General features: G+C 40.3%; 1 long non-coding RNA gene across 1 annotated transcript in view; it reads right to left on the reverse strand.

Annotated features, from left to right (window-relative positions):
- LOC142409679 (uncharacterized) overlaps positions 1–15,831 on the reverse strand; it is a 70,093-nt gene extending 54,262 nt beyond the window's left edge. The window contains exons 1-2 of the long non-coding RNA XR_012775735.1: positions 15,734–15,831; positions 10,699–10,817 (exon numbers count right to left, since the gene is read on the reverse strand). This is a non-coding gene — a long non-coding RNA (uncharacterized LOC142409679). The remainder of the gene's footprint in view (positions 1–10,698; positions 10,818–15,733) is intronic.
- Positions 15,832–17,106: the final 1,275 nt, after the last annotated feature.

A 17,106-nucleotide genomic window follows, 5' to 3' on the forward strand; every position in this document is an offset into this window, starting at 1 on the left:
CATTCCTATATGACATAACTAATATTTTTGAAGAACGCAAATATCTGAGACATAGATATGCTATAATACATCTGCTCCTATCTGCTTCAAGTTACTAAAACTGAAGGAACCAGATGTCTTTGAGATTATTACAGATATTCACTGCCAGTAACAATTAAGCCACAGTAGGGAACTTATGGGGAAGGAGAAAACTGTAAAATTCAATTTCAAGTGCATACAAATTAATCATACATTTAAAGTATATTCCATCAATATCATGTTGTAGTCATTGCTCCGTCTTTTTTTTTTTTTTTTTTTTTTTAAGGAAATACACATATCTGATGAAGAGAGTTTCAATTAAAAAATCTTGGCAAGACACCAAGGCTTAGTCCTTCAAAAGAGTATTCTTTAAAAGCTCAATCCCAGGCCAAAAATGTCACTGCAGAAGCAAAAGAGACAAGCATGCAAAGCTCAGCATTTTAGGGAGATTCAGATACCATACAGGCAAAACTAAGGGGATTTTTAAAAAGCTCAAAGAAAAGACATGTTGTTTATGAAAGAGAAGCAGTCAGTAGTTTTCAGACTAAGAGCCCATTCAACTATTCTAAGTTTAGAGACCGGTCTTTGCTTTGAAAAATCAATGCAAGTGACCAGAGATTCAGTAACCTAATAACAGAGCACGCATCGGTCCGCTAGCAAAATCATACAGGCGCTTTCCACCTGGTGCGAGTCCTGCTCTGCATTCACCGCCTGAGACGTGGAGTTCAAAGCAGCACTGTTAGCAGTCCTTTACTAACATTTCCCAGCTGCTCTATATCCCTCTCTCCAGTTATTGAAGTTAGCTGGGCTTCTATACACAATTCAATAGAAACGTGCTGTCCTCAGATGGTTTTGTCTCTTTTGTCAGAGGCTGGGACCATGTTAAGAGACAGGTTTCTTGTATTATAATGGTCTTTCATCTACAGAATTATGCTGCCTGTTACCATTAAAGAAAAAAAATCATATACAGAGTCACAACAGCCTTCTATAAACCCCATGTTTTAAGGATCACAAAGCCATACAGCACTTCCATCAGAAATCTGCAGGATTTCTTTTTAGAAAAGAGATAATTTAGCTAATTTAATTACAGTCTTTATGGGTACAGGAATAGGAATAATGTCCTGGTTTCAGCTGGGACAGAGTTAATTTTCTTCCTAGTAGCTGGTATAGTGCTGTGTTTTGGATTTAGGATGAGAATAATGTTGATAGCACACTGATGTTCTAGTTGTTGCTAAGCAGTGCTTACACTGGTCAAGGCCTTTTCAGCTTCCCATGCTCTGCCGGGTGCAGAAGAAGCTGGGAGGGGGCACAGCCAGGACAGTTGATCCAGACTGGCCCAAGGGCTATTCCATGCCATATGGCGTCATGCTCAGTATAGAAACTGGGGGGAGTTGGCCGGGGGGCAGCGGTCGCTGCTGGGGGACGGGCTGGGCATCGGTCAGCAGGTGGTGAGCGGTTGCATCACTGGTTTTTTTTCCCCTTGGGTTTTGTTCCTCTCTCGCTCTCTCTCATTGTTTTCCTTTGCATTACAATTTATTATTATTATAATCATTATTAATAATAATAATGATAATAATAATAATTTTTCCCCTTTTCCCCAATTATTAAACTGTTCTTATGTCAACCCATGAGTTTTCTTACTTTTGCTCTTCCAATTCTCTCCCCCATCCCACTGGAGGGGAGGGTGAGCGAGCCACTGTGTGGTGCTTAGTTGCCGACTGAAGCTAAACCACGACAAATAACCATATTTCACTTTAACTTTCCCTTTTTGGGCATCAATATTAGAGGGAAAATTGTCTTAGGAAGAATTAGTTCTTAAACACATTTAAAACAAAAATTCACAAAATAAGCCTTACTGATATTCCTAAAAGAATTCCTGAACTGCCTAAAAGAAATCTTCTCCCAATTACCACTACTACCAAATATATAAAGAGCAATAAGGTGTTATTTCTTGGATTAAAGCCCAGTACCTCAATACAGAACAATACAACTCTTTCCAATTGTTCTTTGGCATATTCACCTCTTTGCGCCTTCATAACACATTCATTAACACGGTAGCTGTTTTTATATTTCTGAATAAAGCAGTTTGTACTTCTGAATTTGTATAAACCTTTGGATAGCTTTAAACAAATGAGGCTCTGCATGAGCAACAGGATTTGTTGCAGTAACAATAATTTCTACTGTCATTTAAATTAATCGGACTCAGTCGGTACTTTCTATTAAACTGTTACAAAAGGGAATCTTTTTCCCATTTAATTTTTTCCTCTTAAGGTATAGGAAAATTTATTTCTTAGCCAGATCTCCTAAGGAAATGAGATTTATGCATTGAAACTGCATAACTTCAATGACTTGTAAATCCATTTGCAAATTTCAGTTAAGTGCAACAGGAAAGTAAAAGCCCGAGGTACTGCAAATGCTTATAAACTTCATAACATGTTCAGGGAGAGAGGCCCTTGCAGTCCTCACTGATGGCAAGGAAGGCTGCAGAGTGAACTTACTCTCCAAGAGCTGCAAAATGAGTTCAGTTTTCAGACGTAAGTTCTACCTATTAAGGAGTGACTTGTGTTTTTAAAGTTTCTGACTGCCCCTAAAAGTTTTCATCATCAGATGAGTGCTTAAGTGACATCACATCTTTTACCGCTTAGCCAGCGATTGAAATACAGCCTTCATTACTAACTCCAGGTACTACCTGAAAGCCATTATCTGAAAGCCTTCTGGCTGTCTACCTGAGTAGACATGTTTTCAGTGCAGTTCTTAGCTATCAGATTTCTGGTCCTAATTGAATGTGAAATCTCAAAAATTTCCTTGTAAAGGCTACATGCTAAATGAGCGCAAAGGTGAATCCAAATGAACTATCACTTGTACTAAGCTCTCCAGATCAAAATTTTACATGGACCATCAGGAGCTTAGAGTGCTTCCGCCACGTGCTCTCTGGATAAGCAGAGGATTTCTGCCTCCAAAGCTCCTTATCCAACCCCATCCACAAGCACTAAATGTGTTTCAATGCTATTTCAGAGGAAGGCTCACCCCCTGCATCTTTGCAAACAGTCCTAGCTAGTACTTGAACAAAAGACTAGCACTAGCATTTGATGTAATTTCATTGCAAGGAAGAAAATACATGCTTAATTCAATGAGACATCCAGGGACCTACCCAATTCCAAAGTCATCCCTGGAAAAAAATACCAGTATATTTAATAAACAGCTGGATATGCTCTTCACCAAATAATTTATTTGCAATTTTTTAAAAAAGAATATAACTGAAAGAATGGGTTTTCTCCAAATTTCTCTTTGAGAAGAGTGAACAAATTCTGTCACAGACTAATATGAACAAAAATCCCTCCAGTTTATCCTCAAACCCTCAAAAGTCAGAAATACACCCTTACATACATGCACAAACTATCAACACACAACCACAAAATGGGAAAATGAAGCCAAAACTTCATCAGAACTGATGGAAGCAGCTTCTTAAATTTACTTTAATTGCAGTGCATGCTGATTCATGGATGGTTACTAGAGAAGATGCACAGTTCACATTAGCTTCTCAGGATCTAGATATCTGAATCTAAATGTGATGCTTCTAATCCTGATACCTGCTACCAAACCTTCTCTGCTGTAGATAGCAGCGCTAATTCAAAGAAGGCAGCAAAGTGGCATCCAGCATGGTTCTTTTTCACAAAAGAAAAGGTTGTCCCAAGCCGAAATGTCTTTGGAAACTGAATGTATTCACATCCTTATTGAGATTTTCAGTGTGTTGTTTCCATTTCAACCAGTAAAGAATTAACTTCAGAGAAAAAAGGTTCTAGCTGTGAGCATAATTAGGCCTGTAAGAATCACACTTTTTATAACATTCCCATAGAATGTTTTATATTCTAATAGAGACTAAAATCGTATTTAACCACTTTTATTGTATATAACCACTTAGTTTCAGGAGACCTCTACCTCCCTTCAAAGCTGCCTTCTAGACCTATCAGTATCAATATTCAAATGATTAATAATGTTCAGAAACATCTGCTAAGTGCTATTAATTGCCAAAGAGCACTCGCGATGTCAGCTCTTCATCTGCAGTTTTTGGTTAAGGTATATTCAGCCCTACATTGAGCAGATACGCCTCTACTGCAAACTGCATCCTGGGGTAAAGTTGTCCAAACTCGTTTGTGTACTTAAGTAGTCTAGCATAGCAATAGAGAAAGACTGAGGCATTAACTTCAAACACTTAAGAGGTTTGCCTGTGCAAGCAGCAGTTCTAATAGCTAATCAGTATTTAATCAATTAATAAAAATTAGGGATCATCTCTAAAATAGGACTACAAGTGAGTAGGTGCAAATATATTTAATTGGTTAACATTCAATATTAATTGATTAAATTCAAAGAAATCTCATGATTTGTACAAAGAGGACTTATTAAATAACACAAAAATGTTCATCAGCAGCCAAGAGTCAATGGCTTAATATAGAAAAATAAAAGACCACTCTATCTGAAGCCAAGAACACTTACTGCAGGGTTATTCAGAATACAAAGAAAAAATGGATTCCTAAAAACATTCCTTTAGACTAGCCACTATATTTTGCTCACTCTCTCTCTCACACAATTAACCTGGGAAACATTAGTGGTTTTCTAAGTCTTGATGGTTTCTTTATGTACCAATGTATTTCTTACTATTGACAGTATGTCAGGCCAGTAATGTATGTTCAAGGGAATAAAGCTATATTTAGAAGACAAAAAGAACAAACTGACAAGGGGGAAAACTGCAGCTACACAGAACTTACAAGAATATATGCAATATGTTACAAAAGAGGTCATGCTCGTTGGAATGAATTGTAAACATGGTAGCATTAAGCAAAGAGCTTACAGGAAAGTATAAGCAATGAGGTCACTAGTTCAAGAAAACATGCAGACTGAACTGTAAGCTATCAATTTTTCACTTTTCGGAGTGTTATACACATCACAATCAGGTTTTTTAATAGCTTTAATTCTTTTATTTTAAAGGATAAATTTATGCACCCAGGTTCCTACAGTTCATTTTGATACCTAACATGGTACCACCTTTCTGTAGTTTCCTTCTCCAAACTTTCAGGGGATTTCTTTGAACATCCTTCATTTCATTTGATTTCATTTCATTTCATTTCTGTTTTATATTCTCTTCATTTTCACCCTAATATCACATCTCTGTATTTACTCTTCTCCCAGATGCCTACATTAACTCCTTTATCATGGAATTTAGCTTTTCATCCTTAAATCTACTGAAACGAAATACTCCTGAAAGTGTTTCACATGGGCACCAGTGATACAGCCAGGAGCAGCCTGAGGACCATCAAGAAGGATTGATGCACAGAGCCCTTGGAGTGGTGGTAAGGGACTCTGGAGTGCACGTAGTTTTTCCATCAGTCCTCCCAGTCCAAGGGAAGGGGTTTGAAAGGGCCAGTCGAATCTGGCGAATCAACAAATGGTTACAGGACTGGTGCACCAGCCAGGGGTTCAGCTACTTAGACCATGGGACTCACTTTGAGAAACCTGACCTACTAGGGGCTGATGGGGTCCATCTGCCAGGGAAGACGAAGAGCATCTTCGGTCATAGACTTGTCAAGCTGATGAAGAGGGCTTTAAACTAAAGTTGCTGGAGGAGGGGAACCTCAGCCCATCCCACTCCTACCAGTTTGATGCCAGTGCCAGCAATAGATGCCCAGAGCCTGGAGAAGGATCACAGGTCAGCAGGAGAGCACCTGAAGAGCAGCACAAAGGAATTCCAGCCACGCCAGCCAGTAAGTCAGCTTCATCGGCAGCCCAACCTAAATGCCTCTACGCAAATGCATGTAGCATGAGGAATAAACAAGAGGAGTTAGAGATGTGTGCACGCCTGCAGGGCTATGATCTTATTGGTATCACAGAGATGTGGTGGGATGGCTCCTATGACTGGAGTGTTGGAATGGAAGGATACAGGCTCTTTAAGAAGGACAGGCAGGGGAGATGAGGAGGGGGTGTCACCCTTTATGTCAATGACCAGCTGGAGTGCATGGACCTCTGCCTGGGGATGGATGAGGAGCCAACCAAGAGCTTATGGATCAGGATTAAAGGGAGGGCAGGGACAGGGGACATTATAGTGGGGGTCTGCTACAGGCCACCCGCCCAGGAAGACCAAGCACCTGAGGCCCTCTATAAACAGATAGGAGCAGCCTCACGTTCACAAGCCCTAGTCCTCATGGAGGGATTCAACTACCCCGATATCTGTTGGAGGGACAACACAGCAGGGCATAAGCAGTCCAGGAGGTTCCTGGAATGTGTTGATGATAACTTCCTTCTCCAAGTGATAGAGGAGCCAGTGAGGAGAGGTGTTATGCTGGACCTTGTTGTCACCAGCAAGGAGGGGCTGGTGGGGAATGTGAAACTCAAGGGCAGCCCTGGCTGCAGTGACCATGAAATGGCGGAGTTCAGGATCTTTAGGGCACCAAGGAGGGCGCACAGCAAGCTCACTGCTCTGGACTTCAGGAGAGCAGACTTTGTCCTCTTCAGGGATCTGCTTGGTGGAGTACCATGGGATAAAGTGCTGGAGGGAAGAGGGGCCCAAGAAAGCTGGTTAATATTCAAGGATCACCTCCTCCAAGCTCAGGAGCGATGCATCCCAACAAAGAGGAAGCCAGGCAAAAAACACCAGGAGGCCTGCATGGATGAACAAGGAGCTCCTGGACAAACTCAAACACAAAAAGGAAGCCTACAGAGGGTGGAAGCAAGGACAGGTATCCTGGGCGGAATACAGAGAAATTGTCCGAGCAGCCAGGGATCAGGTTAGGAAAGCTAAAGCCCTGATAGAATTAAATCTGGCCCAGGACATCAAGGGCAACAAGAAAGGCTTCTATAGGTATGTTGGTGATAAAAGGAAGACTAGGGAAAATGTGGGCCCTCTCCGGAGGGAAACGGGAGACCTGGTTACCCGGGATATGGAGAAGGCTGAGGTATTCAATGACTTTTTTGCCTCAGTCTTCACTGGCAAGTGCTCAAGCCATACCATCCAAGTCGCAGAAGGTAAAGGCAGGGACTGGGAGAATGAAGACCAGCCCACTGTAGGAGAAGATCAGGTTTGACACCATCTAAGGAACCTGAAGGTGCACAAGTCCATGGGACCTGATGAGATGCATCCATGGGTCCCGAGGGAACTGGCAGATGAAGTTGCTAAGCCACTATCCATCATATTTGAGAAGTCATGGCAGTCCGGTGAAGTTTCCACTGACTGGAAAAGGGGAAACATAACTCCCATTTTTAAAAAGGGAGAAAAGGAAGACCCAGGGAACTACAGGCCAGTCAGTCTCACCTCTGTGCCTGGCACGATCATGGAGCAGATCCTCCTGGAAACTATGCTAAGACACACAGAAAATAAGGAGGTGACTAGTGACAGCTAACGTGGCTTCACTAAGGGCAAATTGTGCCTGACAAATTTGGTGGTTTTCTACAGCGGGGTTACAGTGTTGGTGGATAAGGGAAGAGCAACTGATGTCATCTACCTGGACTTGTGCAAAGCATTTGACACTGTCCCGCACAACATCCTTGTCTCCAAATTGGAGAGATATGGATTTGATGGATGGACCGCTTGGTGGATAAGGAATTGGCTGGATGGTCACACTCAAAGAGTGGCGGTCAGCGGCTCAATGTCCAAGTGGAGGCCAGTGACGAGCAGCGTTCCTCAGGGGTCAGTATTGGGACCAGCGCTGTTTAACATCTTTGTTGGTGACATGGACAGTGGGATTGAGTGCACCCTCAGCAAGTTTGCCAATGACACCAAGCTATGTGGTGTGGTCGACATGCTGGAGGGAAGGGATGCCATCCAGAGGGACCTTGACAGACTCGAGAGGTGGGCCCGTGAGAACCTCATGAAGTTGAACGAAGCCAAGTGCAAGGGTCGGGGCAATCCCAAGCATAAATACAGGCTGGGCGAAGAATGGATTGAGAGCAGCCCTGAGGAGAAAGACTTGGGGGTGTTGGTTGATGAGAAGTTCAACATGACCCGGCAATGTGCGCTTACAGCCCAGAAGGCCAACTGTATCCTGGGCTGTATCAAAAGAAGCATGACCAGCAGTTCGAGGGAGGTGATTCTTCCCCTCTACTCCACTCTCGTGAGACCCCACCTGGAGTACTGCATTCAGCTCTGGGGCCCCCAGCATAAGAAGGACATGGACCTGTTGGAGCAAGTCCAGAGGAGGGCCAGGAAGATGATCAGAGGGCTGGAGCACCTCTCCTGTGAAGACAGGCTGAGAGAGTTGGGGTTGTTCAGCCTGGAGAAGAGAAGGCTCGGGGGAGACCTTATAGCAGCCGTCCAGTACCTGAAGGGGGCCTACAGGAAAGCTGGAGAGGGACTTTTTACAAGGGCATGTAGTGATAGGACAAGGGGTAATGGCTTTGAACTGAAAGAGGGCAGATGTAGATTGGATATAAGGAAGAAATTCTTCACTATGAGGGTGGTGAGGCACTGCAACGGGTTGCCCAGAGAAGTTGTGGATGCCCCATCCCTGGAAGTGTTCAAGGCCAGGTTGGATGGGGCTTTGAGCAACCTGGTCTAGTGGAAGGTGTCCCTGCCCATGGCAGGGGGTGTGGAACTAGATGATCTTTAAGGTCCCTTCCCATCCAAACCATTCTATGATTCTAAGATTCTATTATTTGCTCTTTACTCAATTCCTTTTTGCTTTCTGTGATACAGCCTGACCCTTTTATCAGCTATCCCATCACTTTTCTGTCTTTCTTCTCTGTCTAAAATGACTCCTGAGAGACTCCGCAGACCTGCAGAGATGAAGAAGAGATCTCCTGAAGATCATCAGTGTCTGGAGGAGAGAAATTACAGTTCTTGACATCTAAAGAGATCCTGTTTCAAGGCTCTTCACTTTTACATAACCAGAAATTTTACAGTACCACCAGAGCACTCTGTAGTTGTAGTTGCAGTTCATATTCTTTTGGGAAATCTCAGGACTTTAAAAGTCCTTTGTGACTTGAAAATCTAAGTAATTGAATGATGAGAGGTGAATTATTAGCCTCTCACAGCATGAAAGAGAATCACAGGAGGCTGGAAGAATGAGGAACAACTAAAAGAAATAATGCTTGTCTCCCAGTCCTCAAAAACCAGACTATATGGACATATGAAAGCCTGCCAGTCAACTGGGTCTGAAGAGTTTTATAAATTAACCAAAGGATGGAATTTCAGTGTACAGTCATGTGAAATGTGTTACCAGCTATAATAAAGCCAAAGTTCAATAATAAGCCTCAGAACTATCTTTAAATACAGTATATATTTGATATTGCAGTGAGCTATGGCTATGTCCAAAGTACAAAAAGAATCTCCTCTGATGGCTTAAGATACAAATAAAATTATAAATTTACAGATGTCAATTAATATTTTCAGAAAATACATTTAATATCCATCAAATCAGTGCTGCAATTCTGAAGTGACATTATTTTTCAACACTGAGAATGAAATCACCCTTAATCCTCACCATAGCTTCAACAACTCAGCTGTTAATCACAGTGTTTTGACATATACTTCTCTATATAAAAGGCTGAAGTAACAAAAGGGAAAACAAAAATCACATTTAAACACATAGCTGATCAGAGATCTGATGGTTTTAAATATCCCCACTTGAGGTCTAAACACGACTGCACTTATCAGTTAGCTTTTTTCCCCCCTACTTCATGGCACATAATAGATAAGAATTGAATCCTTTCATTTTATCATCTGGTCATTCACTGTATAATCTATACGCAACAGAAATCTTTTTAAAAGTCACCTGTACTAAACTAGAGGTACCAAGATAACATTTATTACAGGACCCAAAATGCCATTTGGCTATCTTCTACTTCAAAAAGAGAAAAGCAGATCCATCTTGGGCATCATGAACCCTTGCCAAAAAATTAGATACCATTGTTACCTTTTCTAAAGGCAAGTAACCCAAAAATACGAAAAATCTAATAACACGTTCACCCTGCTGCTACCAGCTGACACGTGCTGGGAGAGAATGTAGCTCTTTCAGTGTGCCCCAAAGCCATGGCTTGCCAAGGCACCTGTTTATCTCCCACCAATGCAAAACAATGTAATAGAGGACCTTACCAGTATAACCTTGCCTTTGGTTTTACATCATGCACTCTGATACATCAGAAAGAAAAAAGACAATTCCTCAGAGAGATTCAATGCCACTTACAGTTCCACAGTCAGAAACACATTAAGTCTACCCCAAAAGCAATAGAAAGAGCATGAATTTTAATGATGTTCACACACACATACACCTCTTCTTCCCCATATTAAACAGCCTTAAAATAAAGCACCATTAAAACTGCTTTCTCTAATCCACTTATCAAGATAAACAATTACTAATACTTCCTTTGTCCTATAAACATCATCCTCAGTCTCTTCATCCTTCAAAGACTGACACAGACCTTGCAGGTTGTATAACAACCGAATAAAGAAAATCATACATACCATATTATGTTAACATAATAAAGTTGTCAACATTAAATACTGACTACTGACGTTACGCTGCTTGTTATAAAAATACTAATTATTAAATGAGAAAACACATGGATTGAATAATATATGCTAAATATTTACTTTAAGTAAACTTTTTAGAATCAAATGTTTCAGAAAATAAAAACATGTTATTCCAAGCTACACAATGAGAAGTATTTTAGGATATGGGATCAACATCTTACCAAGAAAAAACACAAGGTTTATTTCAGGACTTTCAGTCGCAGTAACTTCTGTCCCCGGGATCCACACCATGATTCTGATTTTGTCTCTCCTTTCAGACTGCGGTGCGTTTTTAAATATTCTGTGAATTGAAAGAAATGCTTTTCCTCGAACGTGCTTTCAAAAAGATAAAAATAGTTCATGCTATAAGACAATCTTTGATCCATGAATAATTACCCACAATACTCCCAAGGGGTCAAGTCTTGTATACTAACCAGTAAATTACATCTGCTCACTAATATTGATTAAGATCATACATTGATTTTCCTATTGATTAACTGAAATGATATAGTAAAGTGTTGGGTTAGAGAATGAAGTAGAATAATGTGGAGAAAAACATACTATCTCCACAGAATTAACATCTTCATTTTTTACTTTTAATGTATTTACTTATAAAAATATTCTACATACTGTAGTTATTTTTCTACAAAAATGTCTTCCAGGGGAGCAATTACAATCCTTTAACTTTCATCTGTAAGTTTATTAGGTATTAAGGCAAATTATCTTGCGACTTCTTGACACAGTTTCCCCACTGTGCAAACAACCTTAGCATGCTTTCAGCTAAGCATCACTTCTAATGTGGACTTCTACTTTACCGCCTGTATTACAGTAAACCAGGAAAGTGGGTGTCAGTGTAAAAAATTTCCTTGAAGCTTAACGATTAATAAGAGGAAAATCACACTTCTCTTTTTTTCTGTTTACGTTCAAACTCCATTATGTATCCAAGAGGCTTTTAACCTTCAGTCGGGGTTCATTGTTACCTATGTCAGCTGGATTTTTCAATTCTCTTAAAATATTCTATTAACTGTATACATTATTGCATCCTCCAAATGCATGCAGCATGGTCCTGACCAAGTGATCAGATACGACATAGCAGGAAGGACTGCAAAAGCTCCATGTAAAGCTTTCTAATCACTGTACTATCTCCTGAAAATTAATAAAGATTCCCTTTCAGCTGGAGGAATAGGATCTGTTGCTACTGCAAAGGCTGAAGCTACTCTAGACAACAACAAAGTGACAAGAGGAAGAAGTTATACATGGTCTTGCAAGGTTAACAACACAACACCAAAGACAGAAGGAATAAATATAATCTCAAATTAAAATCATTGCATTATCTTCTATAATACCACCTAATCTCCATGCACACAAGGTTTGAGAAGTAATTTCTAGCTATGAACTGCTTAGGGTGCCAGTTGTTCCACTGTCAGCTCTTTACTCCCTACCAGGTAACTGCAGACTCCTGCACTGAGGGTAAGTGTCCCAGCTGTGCATGCAACACACCTAATGGCAGACCTCCCTCCTGGAGGAATATGTCCAAATATAACGCTGTGGGGACTATTATAAACAGTTAATAAAAGAGGTCATTTAGGGTGCAGCATTTTAATAAAATAATTTTTAAAACCCAACATCTTTCTACTACAGCAAATATGAAACTGGAAAAATTAAGGGTAGATGCCATTAATCAATACAGAAATGATCAACAGTTTATTCGTTCATACCAAATTGCTTCCTTGAGTGAAGAGAGTTGGCAGAGAAGAGCCCTGATACCAAATGCCTCAGCAAGGTAAGTGGGATTTTTTTCCAAGTGTCAGGAGGAGAAAATAAAGTTTTCTACTTATTACTACTTGTTGTTCCTTGTCACCCTTAATCTTCTTGGTTTATGTAAGGGGTTTTTTTAATTTCATGTAAAATATACATGAACTGTAACTGAAGAGTAACTATAACTTATAGGACATGCCTGTAACAGAACAACTGGGGCCTTCAAAACCAGCAAATCTCAAGAAATCTTAACTCAAGAGAGGTCACAGAGGAGTTTTTCCCTATGAAAACAATTCTCAGGATTAAGCTCAGATGTTTTATGGAATGTGTTTAGTTACATAGTGTAGCCACAAGAGGGAAGCTCAACCCACTTGTTAACTCTTTTTTAACTAGTTTATTGAAGTCCAAACCACTCACAGACTAGGTTCTTCAATTTACAACAAAATCTCAGATTCATGACTTAAAATTCAAAACGTTACTCCAAACTGGTGCAAAACTTACACTATAAAGACATTGGAAGAGAGGGAACATACGTAAGACTAAATGTAAGCTGCACAACCATGAAAATGAAGACACCAGACCAAATGAAGAGTCCCTTCATTAAGAACTCAAATTACATCCAACCCAACTGCTAAAGAGACACTTTCTGGGATTTAAGGCAAGCAATGCGGCCAGGGAAGGACCTGGCTGAGGCAGAGGAGAAGCCAGAGTTATTTAGCTAAGAACAGAGCAAGTGCCCTTTGCTTGAGCAAGAGGAACCATGGCAGGCGTGGGAAGGAGCCAGCAGCTCTCACGCCTGCGCCCGATGGCTAATTCGGCAACCAGTTGTAACACAAAGAAATACAAGCCATGGTGCAAACACCGGGTTCCCACAGACCAAGCTCCATCTGTTGCCGTGGGTGAAGTGGTGGGATAATAAGTACACTGTTGATCGTTTTCACCTCTAAAGTACCAGCAACAGTTCTGCTGAGGAAGAGGCACCCTCAGCAATCCTATACAGCAAACCCATTTGGCTCCCCTCCCATGGGAGGAGGGCTCAACGCTGGTCTGGGAAATGACACTCGTGGTAGGTACTGTCCACTAGAAAACAAGCAGCTGTCCTCCTGCACCAAAAATATACCCCTGGAAACAGGGATGCTTGCCAAAAGGAAAAAGTGAGTTTGACTGCATCAGACAAGAAGGTACCTAGGTTTATACAGCTGGAAAGGACTGCACATCCAGTTGATTTTTATGCACTCTGTTCCTTTTTATAATGCTTCTCAAATCATGGAGATGAACAAAGGTAAATGAAAAACTAGTGATTCTAAAATAACTGTAATTTTCCTTGAAAGTTTCCTTCTTGTAGATTTCAAGTTTAACAAAAATCAGATGCTGAAAAAATAAAAAATATTTGTTGTTTACAGTCAAAGAAAGTTTTTATTTCAGTCTACAACTGGCCACTGTTTTTTATAATGTGAGGCACAGAGATTTCACAACCAGAAACATGTCATCACGTAATGCTATACTTAATCCACAAATTCTTTCTTTTTCCAGAATCACTGTACACACATTCAGAAATGAAACACATCTCTTTTTAATTTGATCATGTATCTGGACAACCTTTATGAAAAGCTGCACCTCCCAAACTGCCACCTGGTGAAGATATATGCAGTCAGCGTTTCACCAGTGCTAATTTCTTTCTTCCTTTCGGAACAATGTCAGATACCAATTAGGTCTCTTTTGCCGAGACAGGAGCTGCTTCCCAAAGTTTATACCTGAAGGGTTTTCCTTGACTTTCAGTGCAGCCTGGCAGAAGCGACAGGAAATAACTAGCCATTAAAACATAAGTTATTTTACCTGTATTCTTTCTTGCCTATAGCACTAAACTGCTTATCTAGTACAAAACCATGACGCGGCTTAGAATATTTTTTCTAATTGCGTATATCAATCTTCCAAAGAGAGAAGCAGTATCTGTTTCTACAGTGTCTCAGATATTTTTTTCTGTTTTAGTATGCTTTCCAACTGCCAAACGACAGCTTAGCAGATGACTACCTGTTCTTCTCTGTTGGTTATTTCTCATTCTCACACCAAGGAACACTACTTTCAGAGTGCTGATAGCATTGTGTAAACATTACCGATTACTTTGCACCACTGCAGTATCATACAGTAGCTCCAGCTCTGGAAATCCCTGGACTCAACTGACAGAGAAATTAAAACCGTGTGGTACAGACTAATGCATAAAGCTCAAATCATTTTTAAAAAGCCCTTTTCCGAAGCTGTCTGGCTGCTGGATGGATGATCATTCAGGAGTAGCTTCATCTGGACGTTCACAGGTAGTGCAAATTCATTACAGACAGAGCTGCAGAGTGCTGTGTAGAAGCCTATGATCAAGCAAGCTAATGATCTCAGCCGATGATCTGTGGCAGAACTGGTTTGATTTTGTTTTGAACTGGTTTTGGAATTCTCAAAGAAGTGTTTTGCAGTAGTGGGTAAAAGGCCCTGGTAAGTTATTTTTGCTGATAGAGATGCCTCTCAGAAAGTATATAAATCATCCCCGAAATGCTATGGAAAGTTTGTGGACACACAGATTATTACAGCCAGCATTTCTTCCAGGTAATGTATCCAAACAACAGCAAAAATCACGGAATAATTTTAATGTTGAAAGGGACCTTTGGAGTTCATCTGATCCAGTCCCTTACTTTAAGCAAGGCTAACTTTCACCATTTTCTTCTTTTTCTTTACTCAGCATATAACAAGAAAATATTCAGTGTATTGAACGGTGCTGGCACAAGTCCACAGGCGCCTAGCAAGGGCTGAAGAACTTAGCAAATTACAAAAGCCAATTTTTACAGTTGCAAACTTTCCTGGAATTTAATGCGGTTTTTTACTTCTTAGAAAGATTAGCTTAACGCACGTCTCATTTCTGTCCAAGCCAGTGGCTTCCTTCTGTCATGGAAGCACTAACCAACAGAAGGCACCTTGCCCCACAGGGCCAGCAGGAACAGGGAACAAAGATCCTGTGGAGATGCAAAACTAAGTGGAGATTTCAGAAATATGGCAACAGGTTTTCTTACCGAGGAAAAAAACCAAAACAAAACAAAACAGCAACTTGAAGCATCCTTGATTTTAAACCTCCATGTTGCAACCTGTACCACATGGGTAAAACAAAAGGATTCAAAGAAAGATTTGTCAGTCAGGACCCTAGCACCAGACAGCAGTATTTTCAGGCCAACTATCTCCCTTGCAGGACTGAAAACAATGATGTGCACAAGTCAAGTCTCAAACATGGGTTTAAAGTCATGAGATTTTTAAAGCCAAAAATGGGTTCATTTTATATGGCATTAGTCACAGCAGCTCTAGCCCTTAAAACCATTGCAAAACGGGATACAGAAAACAACTGATACTTTACTCACACAGAATATATCACTTGGGAGTTCTAAAAATCTAGAATATCACTAATTTGGGATGCCCCAACGGTACCTTACGGCAGCAGGGGTTCAGCTCCCCCAGGCTTCCCCGTTCCTCAGCCACCTCGGAGGAGTGACCTTCCCACAGCTCATCCTCCCTTGGTGAGCAGGTCATGCGCTACAGGAGGTGCTTGGCTGTGCGTCAGGTGATGGGCTCTGACCCAGAAAGAAAGAAGTGGCTGATAAGATAAACTGTATCTGTCCCGAGTTAAATGCCAAGACAGCTACAGCGAACTTGTAGCATTTCCAGCAAAAACATTATCTGGGGTTTTTTTGATGGTTTATTTTTGCAAAGGATTTCCACAGTAAACAAACACTTTTGATGAACACTTTGTCACGAGTACTGTTGAAAAATGTTGGGCCAGACATCCTGATCATTTTCAAACTTCTTTATATTATTTTTTACAAAAAAAGAAGCTGACAGGATTTGTTTGCCATCTGATTATTACCTCCGTGTTAATTTTTGCATATTATTTGGCTTAAAGTCTTTATTAAAATCTATGTGAAAACATTGTCCTTTGAATAATTATAATCATGAGACAGTGTATAAAATCTTCTTTCTTCTAACATCTGTCTTTCCCACACGTATGCTCATAAGCAGGCTTTACTTGCATTGGAATATTCATGCAGTATAAATAATAAAAACCCCATGAAAGCTGCTAGAGTGCAGGTAGAAAATTTACTCTCTTTCCTAGATCTTAACTTGCAGTTAACTTTCTTACAACTATACAGTAACTTGAAGCAAAATCTGTCCTTTGAGAGAAACTGCTAAGCAACATTTCCAGTTAACAATGTACTCCATCTTTTAAATATACATACTGTCACAGGATATTAATGTAACAGTCCCAAGCTCTGATAACTTAACACCGCTGGCTATTAAGAGCAGGAGCTGGGATAGCTCAAGAAATTCTTAAAAATTAAGCAAAGGAAAATTTTTCTGCTTAAGCAGATGCTGCGTGCAGGAAATTTTAAAACAAACTTATTTCCAGTCTCTCCCAGGTCAGTTCTCTTTCCACCAAACATAGCCCATTTTCCAAAACATTGTTTTCATCTACCTCTCATCAGTCGGGTAGTTTTCCATGGCCTTTTAACTATCCTTTGAGCCTCTACAGGTATCGTGCATTTAATACATAAAGTCTCGAGTTTAAAAAAAAACCTCACAACAGTAAGAAATGAACATTTATGTTCTAAAAGTTCTGGCTCTTTATTAGACAGTATTTTCCCCAAAACTGTTGGGGTTTTTAATAACTAATCAGCAAACATATATTGCCTTATAAACCATTACTATTATATCTGCATAATTAATACTATATAGCAGTCTTGAAAAAGTATGACTCAAGGTAAATTTACTAATATTTTGTGAGTCTTTTAAGTACTAAGCCTTTT

The sequence above is a fragment of the Mycteria americana genome, chromosome 5 (assembly GCF_035582795.1).
Source record: "Mycteria americana isolate JAX WOST 10 ecotype Jacksonville Zoo and Gardens chromosome 5, USCA_MyAme_1.0, whole genome shotgun sequence".
In the NCBI taxonomy this organism is placed as follows: Eukaryota; Metazoa; Chordata; class Aves; order Ciconiiformes; family Ciconiidae; genus Mycteria; species Mycteria americana.